Source organism: Chaetura pelagica, unplaced genomic scaffold (assembly GCF_000747805.2).
Source record: "Chaetura pelagica isolate M959 unplaced genomic scaffold, ChaPel_1.0 scaffold363, whole genome shotgun sequence".
In the NCBI taxonomy this organism is placed as follows: Eukaryota; Metazoa; Chordata; class Aves; order Apodiformes; family Apodidae; genus Chaetura; species Chaetura pelagica.
In genome coordinates, this window is record NW_009952720.1 from 563,268 (window position 1) to 578,953 (window position 15,686).

The 15,686-nt window shown below is 40.3% G+C and overlaps 1 protein-coding gene across 1 annotated transcript in view; it reads right to left on the reverse strand.

The window, feature by feature from the left end:
• Positions 1–15,686, reverse strand: part of XPR1 (xenotropic and polytropic retrovirus receptor 1) — a 95,061-nt gene that overhangs the window by 36,312 nt on the left and 43,063 nt on the right. The window lies entirely within an intron of this gene.

Here is a 15,686-nt window from a genome sequence, read left to right on the forward strand (position 1 = left end):
GGTTTTCTTTCCTGGGCTTACCATGGCAGAAAGCCAAGCACAGTCAGTACTGCATGTTCGTACTGTCCCTTTTCCAACTTGTCAGTGCTCCAGAGCTCCTCCAGAGATCCAGAAGCTCCACCAGAGCTCCTCCAGCACTCCCATGATTGCAGCATGCTTTGTGCTGGGACCAGTACACAGCTTCTCAGCCAATCACAGGCACTGGTCTTGCTCTTGAAGAACAAAGCTGGCCATGAAAAGTATTCATCTCAGCTTAGCAAACAATTGTATTGAGAATGGAGGGGCCAAGCTTTTAAGTGAAGGTTTCATTTGACCTCCCAAGATGACTCACGGGCTTCAGTCATCATTCCCACCTTCTCATCACTATAAGCCTTCAAATACAAATGTAGCATCACAGCAAATTAAATTCTGCCCAGTGAGTAAATGGGAAACTGCCTGGAAACTACATTCTTCCTTCCCAGAAAATACAGTATCTCTCCCATAAGCAAGTTCAAAGGATCATGATCAGATCCACGCTTCTCCTCCACTGCTCTGCTCTAAATTCTTTTGGAATTAGTACAATTTTGTAGTTCAAGTAAAATTTTACAATGAAAGCAGCAACTTGATTACTTTGTTATTATAAGGAATACAGTAGAGCATCTCCAGAAGTGTGGAATTTCGAAGACAGAATTAATTTTCTAATAATTAAGAAATGAGCTTAATGAGTAAAAAATCAGAGGCCACACTAGAATTACAAATCTTAGCACCATCACCTGCCCCAAATGCTCCTAATGCTGAAATAGAGCAGAATTCATACCCCCCATAGTTACAGTTTCTGAATTCTCATGCAGCCTTATAGACTAAAAAAGAAAAGAATTATCACAAAGAGGAAAAACTAAGTTTTTTATTATTGTTCTGATAAGGTAAAGAAATGATTTTTTAAATACTATGTTATTAAATTGAGATGAGAAATATCTACAGGAAAGTTTGACTCACTAGCAGACAAACACTATGGATTGTCATAATAATCACAAATAGCACTAATTCCTAGGTAAAAACAAACTCGAAGTAGTATTACTATATATTAAATACAAACTTTTCACATTCAGAATTTCCTGATTTTCTTGTGGCACTGATACTAAACACCTTAAACCTACAGACACTATATTCATGTTTTTGGAGTTTTGTGTAGAAAGGGAAAATAATGCAAGCCTGCAGGGCCAATGTTGGAAGAAGTCTGTTTTCCTTCAGAATTTGACAATGCTTTAAAGAGTAAAAGAGAAAAAAAACAACCAGTCCTGCACAGATGACTGGTGTTTACAACTCCACCATCCAAGGACTTGTAGAAAAGAATTCACGAAGGCTCCAAAGGCTGTTCCAGGCTCCAAGTTTTGGCTCCCGAGGTTCCTTTATTATCCAACAATTATACTTGCAGCTCCACAGCTACTCCCAAGGATGAGGGCTGCCTCCCCCTTGTGCAAACAACTCCTGAAATGACAGAGCTGGGACTCTTCTTTGCTGAAGCAAAGCCACAGCAGCCCCGAGGTGTCATTACAGCCCTGCCCGAGGCAGATGTTGCCAAAGAACCATACGTCCAAGTGCCCCAAACTGCTCCTGCACAGCTTGGCACCTCCACACACATCTTCAGGCTGCCTGAAACACCGGGGGGACAGAAAATAACTCTGCTTTGGGGCTGGCAATTCCAAACAGCAGAGCCCCAGCAGTTGCAACATCTCACCCTGGGGCACGACACCAGCAAGGCCAATCTGAACCTGCCAGAGCCCCAGTCCTTGACCAAACAGCCACTAGCAAGGGTGGACAGAACACAAATGGGTGGGTGAAGTAACAGAAATTATTATGAAATATTTAATATGCAAAGATTTTCTTCACTAGCTACTTAAAACTTTAAAAACAGTAATCCAGCAATATCAAAACAATGCTGACTCTTACAAAAGGACCCAAAGGGCAGGTTCTTCAGCCCAAGGAGTTTAGGGCTCACCTACAGATGCCTTCATACATGGGATAATTGCCCTTACCTGCCTTCAAAAACAAATGATGTAGAAATAAAAACACAGAGGCTCATTGCTTTCCTGCTTCAGAAACACCAAATGACTTCTATCACCACTTGTTTCTAGGTTGCAGTAAGTTCACAAAGCATAAAGTAAAATCAAGCAAGTTTTTAAACTTCAGTCCCTGGAACTATCCAAGAACCAAAAACCAAAATCTTCTCAGGAAGCAGAGTGTACTTTTTGTCCATGAAGTCAAGTATAGATATTTCTACAGAACCAAAATATCTCCTTTTAAGACAGTACAAAGCTCAGCAAAGCAACATCGTGTTAAATTAACATAATGCCAATTCCATGAATAAATAACTTCTTTTGTACATCACTAACCACTTGAGGAAATGATAAGTGTGTTAAACTGTTTGACTACAGCTGAAGTTCAGAAGAGGAAAACAGCCTTTAAAACACAAACAAACCAATACTGGAAGACCTTCCAAAAACCTTGAGATTAGGAATCCAGTTCTCTATTTCAACCTTAAAGCATCTCTGACTCAGAGGAAAGCCAGTTCTATATAAACTATCCAAAATCCTTCTCCAAATGTCAAGCACCTTCCTACAAAAGGTATTTTGCAACCATGGTGGGTGCCAGCTTTAAAAATGAGAATTCTCTGTGAAGAAAAGATTTTCCTTTGGTCCTCTTCCCACTGCAGTTCAGTCATTTAGCTGCAATAATAGACAAGTGCTGCCAAGGCTATTGCCTTTATTTATTTCCCCCCAAGGCTAGGACAGGACAGCATTTTTTTTGCCATGAGAAAATCACAGTGCCAGAGACTGGCCTTGGATTCAGAAGCTCCATGACAACAGAAGCTGTTTTTAAAAGGCATCCAGCTATTGCTGCCAAGAAGGGCCAGTGGCAACCTTCCTTTTGTTCTTCTTCTATAGCCCTAATACACTCCATTTAGCCTAAGCTCCGTGAAGTTGCCATGATCAAGGCTGCCAAGAAGATAGTCTGATCAATATTGTGGCTTCCCAACCTCATCTTCCTATACAACTGCCTGCTGTGAATAAAAAGCACACTCAGCCTGGAAGGCTCTTGCTTTTACTTGCAAAGCCAAATGGTAAACCAGCAGCAATCTGAATGTTCTTCCCTAAAACCTAAAATTGAAAAATTAACATACAAGTGACATTCCTGCACTGTCCCAAACACTCACTGCTCAGTGCATCTGGCAACTCCTCATTTAAGTTCTCATTTTCTGCAGCTCTACTGTTCAAAGAAATGACCAGCAGCCCAGGCAGCTCTGCTTACTCCCTTCCATGTAAGAAAACAGACAGTAAAAGTTTTGTTTTCTAAGAGTAATTGTATAATAATAGTAATAATAATAACAACAACAATAATAAATCCTTCAGTTTTTATCACGCTGAATTTTCAGGGGCATTTAATTTAAAAAAGATTAATTAGCTTTGTTGTGAGATCAGCACAGGTGTAGTTCTCTGAATCACCTTCTGTTTGCCACAAAACAGCTTAATCTGAGTCAGGTTATTTCAACACTTCAGTAAGAGAATTTTGTTTGTTATAAGGGCTCTGCCATCTATTCAGAAAAAAAAATAGTCACATAGTACATCAGATCATACTAAACAGATGATCACAAGTTTAACACCCACACCACTTCAAAGACACTAAACTTTTAACATTTTCCCCACCCTGTTCTTGGTTTCTCACTAACTAACAGCCCTGTACATGGGGCTCAAACAGGTCTGTAGCAACTGAACAGTGCTCAGAAAAATTACCAAAATTTAAAAGACAGTTTTCTTGTTCCCAGGGCTATGAAGACAGTAACTACTTATACTTCCACACTCAGTGGCAGATTAGGGAAAAAAAAGAAAAGAGGTCACTTTTATTACCACACTTCAAGCTCTACAAAAGTGGGTCACTATAATGAAAACACTTTTATGCCTCCAAATCCTCTGTATCAGCTGCCTGTCTGCTCAACCAGCACAACTTCCTGATACCCCTGACAGTTCTACAGCACAGCACAGTTTCCCAACCCTTCACACAGAACAGTGAAAAAAAATTTACAGCTACAAATCAAAGTGTGGAGTTCATAAATGCAAGGACAACTATTACCTTCACACCTCTAGTGCGTCATCCTCCTGTTTATTGGGGTGTTTTTCCAAGGGAAAGGTGTTTCCGTGAGGCAACTCCCTCCCTCACCAGAGAAAGCTGCTCTTGGGTCAGCAAGAAACCTTCTCACTCACTGAAATCTCCCCATAAATTCATTACTCACTGTACATTTTCATGTCCAACCTTGTACAAATAAAATCCTCTATAATTTAAGGTGCTTAAAGGATACAGAAATGTCTTTCTAGGATATATTCTTGCTAATGGAAGATGGAAGAAACCAACTCTGCTTGCAAATAAGGATGATGCAAACATTAAAGCAGACAAGGAATATTTGCATTGATGTTGTTTCAACTTAACTTGTGCTGCAAATTGTATACACACCTGTAAAAGTGTGAATCTCTTGGAATTTAGTCCATCAACCAAGAAGTGGACCTCAGATTAAAATACCATAAAATCAGGAAGACAGACTCTTAATGCACTAGTGTATATATATATATATATATATATATGAATTTTCTTAGATTTATACAAAAACATATTTCATATAATGCATATTATATATAATATATAATATGATAATACCTGTTATAATCTATTATAAATATATTATTGTATTATACATAATAATAGGTTATATATAAGATATATAAGAAATATTTATATAAATCTAAGAAAATTCATAGCAGGCTATACTGTGCTGCAAATTGTATACACACCTGTAAAAGTGTGAATCTCTTGGAATTTAGTCCATCAACCAAGAAGTGGACCTCAGATTAAAATACCATAAAATCAGGAAGACAGACTCTTAATGCACTAGTGTATATATATATATATGAATTTTCTTAGATTTATACAAAAACATATTTCATATAATGCATATTATATATAATATATAATATGATAATACCTGTTATAATCTATTATAAATATATTATTGTATTATACATAATAATAGGTTATATATAAGATATATAAGAAATATTTATATAAATCTAAGAAAATTCATAGCAGGCTATACCTACTTTTGCCTACTAAGCAATCACTGATGGGCTGTCCACTTAATGAATGCTTTAGCCCAAATTAGTTTTGGTTATTAAATCATTTCACTAAATCCAATAAGATAACAACAACAAAAAAAGACCAGTCAGGTAGCAAATGAGGTTGGTGTTGCTTGCACACACGTGTTTATGTGTGAGTAGGGCAAGGAGAAGGGCTCTGCTGCAGGTCACCAACACAAGTTCTCTCTTGTTTTGGTTCACCATTTGGTTTTTAACAATTCACTCAGAATGAATGGAATCTATTCAAAAATACCTTTAGAAATTCAGATTGTTCAGGTTGGAAAAATTCTGTTTCCTTGTTTTTACATTGTGTCACTGAAATCTTACCAGGAAACCAACCAGATTCTCACAGAGGGTTTGTTTAACTGGAAAGAAAAAGCAACCTCCACAACATACCTACAAGCTGGATACCCAACCAACTGTCTACGATAAATTATTTATGTTTGTGACTTAGTAAACACAGATTCTAAAGTGTCCTGGTCCCAGTGTCTTGGTATGAGCTTCAGGTGCCAAAAAAACAGGCAATGCAGTAGCCAGATGTGAAAATACAGCTGTTACCCAGCTGGCTGGCTATCAGCTTTGCAGCTCCAAGATGGTCAGGTTTTGCAGCCTCCAGGTTCACTGCACAGCTGCTCTCCAGGTTCACTTTTTTTAAAGACTACCTGGCACTCATAAGAAGTCATTTTGCGAACCAAGAACACACTAGTCTGTGTCAGCTATTAGAGGAAAGTCACCAAGGTGAGTGCACAGTGGGGCTCCCACTGGATGCTCCTGCATCCCTGTGACAACGGTGCTGCAAAGCCATCTGGTACTTCAAAGCTGACCTTTCTCAACTTCTCTTGCTTCAGAGGAAAAACATTCTAACCCTTCAGCAGATACGTAAAAAGCATGGCTAGTTTAACCATGATGTGTCTGGAAAAGGCTTTAAATTACTACCTTCCAAGTATATGGGGTGGAGGAAGGCAAGGCAGGTGCAAAAACCCAACGAGGTTGGCCCAGCTTTGGAGCAGAGAGCACCCCAAGGCTCTGTAAGCTTTACATCCTGGCTGTCCCCAGCTTTGCTGTTAAAATTGACATTTATTAGATTGTTGTCTGCATTTTCAAACTGCCAGCTCTGTTTCTGCTTTCGAATTCTACCTCCATTCCATCCTTATACATGACCCTGATGCACCAGTTGAATATTCCAGGTAGACTAACAAAACCTACAGCTATGTGGTACCTCAGATTTGATGGACAGCTAGGCAGGAACAAAATAAGAGAAACAGCACAAATGCCTCAATTTTTCAAAACCTAGCATAAAACTATTTTTAATACAGTATGATAGACCTGGATGCCAGAAGATACCATCCAGTGACAGGACTCTCATTACCTGCCTTCCCTGGTTAAGAACAGCCTCTAAATTCCTACTCTTTTCCAGAAGTAAAGATTCACTATGTGATTTTGCAAAAGTTTCCCAATAATTTCTAGACCAGAAATACTGCCACACACCCTTAAAGTGTCAAAAAGAGACAGTCAAGAAGAGCTAAGACTCCAGATGAAACTTCACATTGACCATTCCCAGATTCAAAGACAAAGAATGAAGAACACCAGAGCCGAGTTATTTAGTTGGTGCATATTAGAACCTGTCCAGACACAATGGTTGTGTATGCTCAGTTTAGGCAAGTAACCAGTGATGGGAGGGGAGATACTGCAGTTTTGTGGCATTAGTAGGATCACACTGGGACAACCCCTGGTTACACAATGTACCTGCACATTCCTCAAGCTGTTCACGTGCTGCCTCAAGTTCTGGCTTTCATTTTAACAAGACAAGACAGCAGCAATTACAGTTGCACAAATAACTAGGATCACAGTTTATACATTTGAGGTTAAATAATGCAGAGATACTCCAGTATTGTCTTAAGGACAAGAGGCTTGAACTAGCCTGTAGGCCTCTGAGAAACAGTCTTGTATCATTAGAGTTTTTCCTTCCCAAGAAAACCATACATGGATGCAGTGATGGAGAGCTTTGCAGGCAGTTCAGGCTGTCCTCTCCCATAAAACACACTCGATGCCCCATCCCCAACCCTGGTACAGCAGCTCATCTGAGCCCATGGTGAACTGAAAAGCATTAAAAACTGATCAATACACTACTTTCTTGTGGTTTAGTGCTCTGAAACAGCTCATCACAGGTAAGGAGGAGGCAGTGAGAATGAAATTCCCCCTCCGGCAGCAGCTACCTGTTAGGCTGATTTAACTGGACTATCAAACCACTTCACTTCCAACTCACGGCCACCTTGTGAGGAGAGATGACAAAAAGCATTTCCCCACAGCTCAGCTGACATAGAGACACAGGTAAAGCCACCAACTCACTGCAGCTGAAATCACATGCCTATAGCCCTGATATGAGCACAGGAAATGTCTCCACTATTAGTTAAACAGACTGAACACATTGAAGCTTTGGTCTTTTGCTCAACACCACCAAACTTTCTGCCAACACCTCAGCAGCACATGTGCCTTTAAGTTTTCCCTTCTTCTCCAACTCTGTATGATCCATTTATGGGGAAAAGCCTTCCCTGCCTTGGATACAAACTGGCCAGGTTCAATGTACTCCAGTGAAACTGATGTTCTAAAAATTTTAAGATATTTTTGTACGTTACTATTTTGAATAGGAATAAAAATAATTCTTTCCATTTAAACAGGTTAAATGTTTTAAAAGGAATAAGTTGAAAAACAAAATTACATAAGAATTCACTGTAAAGTGGTGTTATGCAAGTGACTCCAGGAACATTTTGCTCTGCAAACGTTACTGGGACCTTTGAAGCAGGCAATGCCCCGAACAAAGTTCTCTTGGGCAGGATGGCCAGTCACTGTCCCCTTCACTTGTGTCCTTACAGGGATGTTTTCTGCTGGGTGACCCATGCTCATGGGTTTTATCTGTACTGAAGGTGCTCTGCACATGACTGGCTATGCAACAGGTCCAAGTTTCTTTACATTCCTTTGTGGACATTTTCCTCTGTCCACAGCTCCTGTGGTGCAAGCAACATTCAGTGTGACAGTGAGGTATAAACCAAGAAGAAAACCTTCTTCCCAGAGAGAGAAGGTTATAAAAGGTTCATATATGTATGCCATGACAGACTAAACTTGTCACCCTCTAATCGGAAGAACAAGATATATGCAGAGCAGAACCATCTGTAAATATAATCTACATTGTATTCCTTCAGTGCTTTCTCTCCCATGTTCTTTCCCTCTCACTCCACCACATACCAGTTTCTACGGTATATTTGTCTTTTTTTTTTAATCACTGGCTAAAATCAGGTTGTGCACGAGCAAGTCCTACACAAAAAGTGTTAATTAATGGTGAAATAGGCCCAGAAACAACCAACTTTCATGATAAAGCCATTCCTGTAAATGGAACCTGTCAAGCTGGATTGGTAAGTAATATAGAAGTGATAAAACCTGAGTTGGGACAACACTTCTTAGAGAGCCAGCCCTTGCACCCAGCAATCTCTGATGCTCTGGTGCAACCATGCAATCATGGATGTGCTAGAAAAGGTTACTTCCAACCCTCCTCAGTTCCCTGATGGACTCAGTCAGGCTGCTGTGAAAACAGCAACAGGAGTTCTGATAGAAAGGCCAAGACAAGGCCTAAAACAGGGTCAGTTTAAGGCAGAACAGGGAGAAAGGTAAGCTCTGACCTACACAGGCTTTATTTACAGGGCCTGAAAGTATTTCTTTTGAAGCACCCAGCTATTTGAACCCAGTTATTTCATCCTGTCACACATACCCCAGTATGTACATTGGCAAACCAGAATCAGCACTTATTTTGAACTAGGGAATCTTCTCCACATTAGGCAGAAGGCACATACCTCTTTCTCTCCATTTCCCTAAGCAAACACCATCCACATCCCCAGGGCTCCAAATCTCTTCAACAAAGCCTCCATACAAGTATTGCTGTCAGAAAACTCCTCTGCTTTCTCCTTATTCTCCTCTGTTGCTGCACATGGAGGTGGTAACCTCAGAACTACCTCAGAGCTCAGCGAAACATTTTGCTCAGTTACCAGCATCTGTTCTCCACCTTGTGTGGCACCAGAGAAATTGCCATTTCACATTTAGCCATCAGTCCATGTGACATAACATCCCACTTTGGTAGTTTTGGACAAAAACACTTTGCTACCTTCTATGACCTCGTACAGTAATGGAGAAAAATCTTTGTAGTCCAAGACAGTTATTTGCTTCCATTGCTGCTAATAAAAATGGTGAGGATCTCCAGATGGAGCTACTACCTTCTCCTATTGGTTGCCAGCATAGTAAAAATCTTCAGGGAAATAGTGTGATTAAGAGTATGATAAGTTTTTAAAAATCCAGGGAGTAGCAGAGCGCGATTTCTGATTCAAATGCTCCTGGGACATGACACAATTTAGAGGGGGAAAGCCTGGCCCTGCACAACACACTGGGGGCCCAGGAGGGCTCTGCTTGGTTGGGTTTGTCTGGGGGGAGGCAGAAAAGGGAATTACAGCTAATTGAAAACATTTTGCATAATTGGAGCTGATAAGAGACCTATATCCATCACTCCAGGAAACTACTTGCAACCTTGTAACAATTACAGCCCATAGAATATTCAGAAGTTCAACAAACAAATAGAAACATGAATTCTGGTAGTAAATGCCAGGTGAATGAATGGACCACCAATAGTAAAAAAAAAAAAAAGCTACTGATAAACCTCTTTTCAGACCCACGAGAGCATTTTGGTTGGTGACATCGAGGAGGGGGGGAGAAGGCAAGGGACAAAAGGAAGATTAACAAGACTGTGTCTTGGGAAAGACTTCAATTAATAGTAAGAGCAACCAGAAAGACAAAACAAATGATGCAGAACCAACCACAGGCTCCCCATATGGAGGACAGTGAACACACAGTACAAAGACAAGTCTACTTTAAACATGCTGTCAATGGCTTAATTTCCCCCCAGGGAGTGAACATGACTCAAACTAATTTTTCTTTTCTTTTTTTTTTTTTTATTTTATTTTTTTATTTTTTTTTAATTTTACCAGCTATTAAGAACAAACAGTTATCTAAAAGATAATAAGCAAGCAATTATCAGATGAAGAAAAACGTGCTTCTGAGGTATCTCACAGAGATGACACAGGGCTGGAGAGTGGCTCTGCAACATTATACTATGGGACCTTCACAGTCAGACCACATGCAGCTCTTTCTGAAGAAGAAATGAAGGAGGAAACATTACAGCTTTTTAATTCTCATCAGTGCTTACATCAGTGGCTTCCTAAACATTTTGCACCATTTAAAACCAGATTTTTCTTTTTAAATGATACACATCAAGCTCAAAAAACAGTAAATGAGCATTAAGGTAGCTGCTTATCTACTCAAGGCAGCAATTCCTCTGTTTTAATTTTTCCATTACAAGAGTGACAGATGCTGTAAGATCCTCACAGCATTACAAAGCCTACCCAAGGTTATATTCCTCCTCACTCACACACAAGCACAGCCACCCAGCTGAGCCCCACCCTGCTATTCATTAAAAAATAGGTATTAAAGCACGTCTGGAGACACTGTGGTAAATTCAAGTCTAGTAGAAGTTCTCCAGGGCAGGTCTGCACAAGTTCAGAGCTGCTTTCTTTCAAAAATACTTTCAAGTAGCATCCTTTGCCTTCTCTTACACTCAATCCTGAGCTTAAAGGGCTTGTTTAAATCCAGCTCAAGCAGAAGCAGCCATTCCTCAGACACTGTTTCACCATCGGAAGTTTTGAGGTGATTTAAGGACATGGAAGGAATAAGCTACAGTTAAAATGTCCTTCCTTCCAGGGGAGGGAAGATGGTCTTTCAAAGGGATTCATTTGAAAGCCTATGCTCACTTCAGCTCTTCAACAGAGCTACAGTGTTCAAGGGGTAATTTTAGTTTAAGATTAAAATGCAACAGAGACCAGGACTGCACTTACTTGTCTAAGCTAAACTCTTTCTTTTTGCACAGCACGAGTCCCAAGCCAGAAACCACAAGGCTTGGGTATCTCTTCTTGGAGCATCCCTGCCAGACTGGAACTGGAATCCTTTTCAAAAGGATGTTTACACCCCAAATGAGAAGAAAGATTTAAAGGCATGTGATTTCCCCCCGACATTTCCCCCAGGCTCAATGCACAGCTCTGCTGGCACTTAGTAAATAAAAAGGGAAAAGGAACCATTCAGTAATTTCTGTTGCTTACAGAACAAAACCTGGTGGGAAGGGAATACACAAACTGCAGAACTAACTGCCAACAGAAAGATTTTGCATCCAAACACAAACTGCAAGTATGCTGAGGGTAAAAAACAGAATGGCCCAACTTCCTAAGTCACCTCTTATTTACAGAACGCATTACAGAGCCACCCAAATCAAATCTATTTTACCTCTATTCATGACTGTGGCAAAAAGCCTGCATTTTAAGTCCCAGTCCAGTTGCAGTATCAGCTCTGCAAATGGTCAGCAAAACAGTATTTTCAATAAACCTGAAAAAATCTTCCCAAAGAAACCTGTGCCTTCAAGTTGGCACACTCACCTTATTTAAGGCAGACCCAGTACCACACATGATAACATTCTGCCACAAGGGCTGTAAACCAGCTAAACCAGCCAAGATACAGCACAGAAGTTCACATTAGGACAACAAACCTCAGCCTTAATCTGTAGTAACCCACACATCAAAAATCAATTAAATGACAACATTTTAGTGTGGTCACTGCTGTAGATTAAAAGCTGAACCTGACTGGGGAGTGTATCTCACAACACATGTCAGATACCAGGGAACTATTTCCCTCTCCACCCTACCTTCACATATGCCATCTCTAAATGTATTTGCACCACCTCACACCAACACTTTCTATTAAGGGTAAATCAAATTAAGCAAACTCTGCTGTAAAAATACCTGATAGTTCCTTTTCTGACCCTGCTGTACACAGCAACTTTTTCAAGCAGCAGTTGATAAAATATTGGCCACTTTGAAACTATGGTTGATTGAAACCTTGTTCCTTGGAAAACTTGTTAAATAAAGACCGCTCCTCATTAAAATACAGCTGATACAACTTGAACAGAGAGGCAAGCACTCAGAACAACTGCAGGAGCAAGCAGGATAGAACTCAGAGCTTTGTCCACCAAGTGTTTGAAAGCTTTTGCCATGCTCCAGGAAATCTAGACCCAGTGATGCATGTTCAAAAGCCAAATGGCCCATGAGGCATTCTCCTTCCAACTACAGCAAAACCCAAAAATGTTCTTCTTGCTCCCCTAACCATCCTTTTAGCTTTGTGGTTGTGTCCTCAGAGAAAAATTGTAACGCAACAGATGACCCTAATGTCCAGAAACACTGCTCATGTAGCTGGCGTGCTGCTAATCAACAGCCAGAGCAGATGGAATGCAAATCTCCTGGTGAGGGGAGACCAGAAGGCTGTCACCATCCTGCTCCGAAAACGTAAATGAGCTATTATCAATTAGGAGCTAAATCCAGACAGAAATTTGGTGAAAGGCAACACGTCAAGGTGTTTATGGGGAAATCAATCTGCTCCGTTGAAAAAAACCCACCGTGTATTGCAAGGTTATTCTTGTGCTGCTCTATCTTGTCAGCAATGCACCAGCACAAGTTTTTGTTGTCCTGATTTTAATTCCTGCAAGGATTTTAATTAAAGCTTTGGGCAAATTAATCCATTAACCACAAAGAGAGTGAGGATGGCCTTAAAGGTAACATCATTTTCATCTCACCAGAAAAGAAGGTGGGTTTTTTTGGCAAAGATTTCAGAGGCTGGAATCAGCTTCTCTCTTAACAGCAGAAGAAAGGGAGATTGGAAAGAGCATTACCCAAAAGTCACACAGAAATTAAGTTTTGCTATAGCTAGCAAGCCATGAAGAACCAACTTCAATGACTTTGGAGGTTTCTTTTAAGCATATTCACACATAAGAAGCATCAAAGCTGCCCTAGTTCACTCCCTCAGTTGATTCACCAACTGTTCTGAAACATGAATAAATATGTAAGTGGCTACTCTAAATTAGTGACATTCAGTGAATCTAACCAGAGAGCCTGGACCTCCAAGCCCCTGCATTTAGCTCTCAGTGCCTCTCCCTTGGGAACTGAATAGCAATCAGGTATGTAATGCAGGGATGGTTCCTTTTTTCTTTCTATTTAAGGTGGAAAATGAGGAGGGAGGGGCAGGAAGATAGTCTGGAAAAAAAAATCCTTAAAGCCAAGCAAATGGTCTAAACATGCTTCAGGAACTGCTTTAACAATAGACAAATAAATTAGAAAAACAGGGAGAAGGAATAAAGGAAATATAAATCTGACAGCAATAACAGAAAACATGAAGCAGATGATGCATTTCCTATGTGATAGCTTAAACAAGTCCCAAGGCACACCTCCTGAGGCCATCAAACACCAGATTTACATAAAATCATTAATTCATTACAGTCATAAAAGAAAAGAGGGATGGGTTAGGAGGGACAGGTTGGAATGAAGTGAATATTTAAGCCAGAGACACAAGCACAATATCCATGCACGCAGAGCTTCCTGATTGAGAGACATACAACTAACCTCAAAGAAATTTCTCAAACTGAAAAACCTTGAGGTTTGCCAACACTACACCATCATGGCTTTGAATATACAGAAAAATATACATGTGACAGAAACAGCACTTGAATGCCCACGCTCTGCAGCAATACAAAGGGAAGCTGCTGATGCTGCACTTGTTCTTACCACTGACAAGAGCTATTTGCTTCTGCTTTGGTTTCCATCACCCCAAATTAGGAGCATGGCCTCTATTCCTGCTAAAGCTGCCTGAGGTCTGCTAAGGCTCAGTCACCTCTTTTGACCCACTGGAGTCAACTCAGCTTTTCATGAAGCTTCTTGCCATACCCCTGAACTAATAGTTAACTTTTAACCGAAAAGCAATCCAAAAGATTAAAGCCACCTGCAAGCTCACATATAACATATGCACTAATTTTCAGGTTTCTTTGCTGTTTTATCACTTGATTCACACAGATCCCAAAACTGCAATTCTGGAGCTATCAATCTGCCTTAAGAGACAGCATTATCACAGCAATCCCCCAACACAACACAACTGGTCTTACAGACGGCTGCACTATTTTTAAAGTGGAACATGGAAGTATTTTCCTCTCTTTTGCCAAACAAGTGTATGAAATGTGCCACATGGCAGGTAGCATGCAGATGACAAAACAGTCAGAATTCAGCAGAAATACAAGATGGGGCTGCCAGAAGGGTGCCAACAACTCTTTGTCAAAAGAATAGACTGATATCTGCTGCAAGAAAAGCTTTGGCCTATCTTTGCTCTCCAGAGCTGCTATCTTCCACAATTGTTGTAAGCTCTAATTCAGTTAAGAAAAAGGGAAATGCATTTATGTCCAAAAGATTGTGCTGGGTCTCAGATGCAAACTTACCCAATTATCTGTTGACGTGTCTGCCTTAACCTCCCAGATAAAGAAAGAAGTCGCCACAAATTTTGAGACTATGACAAAAGGAACTGCTGACACAAAGGAAATAGTCTGCACCAGAGGCCAAGATAGCATGATTTCTGTAACAGATTCAGACAGCACACACAGTTCATTTTGGGGAAAGAGACCCACTTTGGAGTTTACCTAAGAAGCATTTACAGACTGTCACATGCACCTAGCACTGATCAACAGAAGTGAGTCTGAAAAAAGAACTCTCTGGGATGGAGTTAAAGTCTTCTTACGGACAAGGGGTCTAAATAACATTTCAAATTTGTGGCCAAGACCAAGCTGAGCATCTGCTTCAAGCATCCTATAATCTATAGGGTTCATTTATTGTTAATACACTCAACAGCCATAAACCAGAGGTATCCACAAGACCTATAAGGCTTTGTATGCATGACCACAAAATAACACAATAACACAAGGTAGCAAAGGCAGTGAGGACAAAAGGTACATAATAAAATGTAAATACATTCAAAGGGAGCTGTAATAATTTATTGGAACAAAAAAATAACCTTTCCTTTCTAAGGGCTGCACGGAAACCTGTCCTTAAACTGAGATAAACTGCATCTAACCCAGAAGCTGAGTCCTGTGTTGGCAGCATTTGAGCAGCCCCGGTGCCACGGCTGGGCTGACAGTATTGATTACAGGGGCTGTTCTGAGGCACTGGAGAACACCCACAGGCACAAACTACAACTACACACTGGCAGCCTCTCCACAAAAAAAAGTCACTGATCATTAAATCAATCTTGCTTTTTAAGAATAAGCTTGAAAAGACCTGAGTGGCTGCTGCTGAACTAATGGGTATCTTTGCTTTTGTGTTTGTTGTAGAAAGCAAGTCTAGGAAATTTATAGCAAGTGACATTTGTATGAGAAGGTATCTTTGCAGTTAACTCTAAAGAATTTTATCATTTTAATTTCAAAATGCAGACATGAACCCGAAGATTCACTAACACATGACCTAGCACATGCATAATTATCATGCTGTTTAATTCTACTTAATAAATAACCCATGAATTGCTCTTTGGATACCCACGAACTATGAGCAGCTCCATTAGCACTGAAAGATGGAA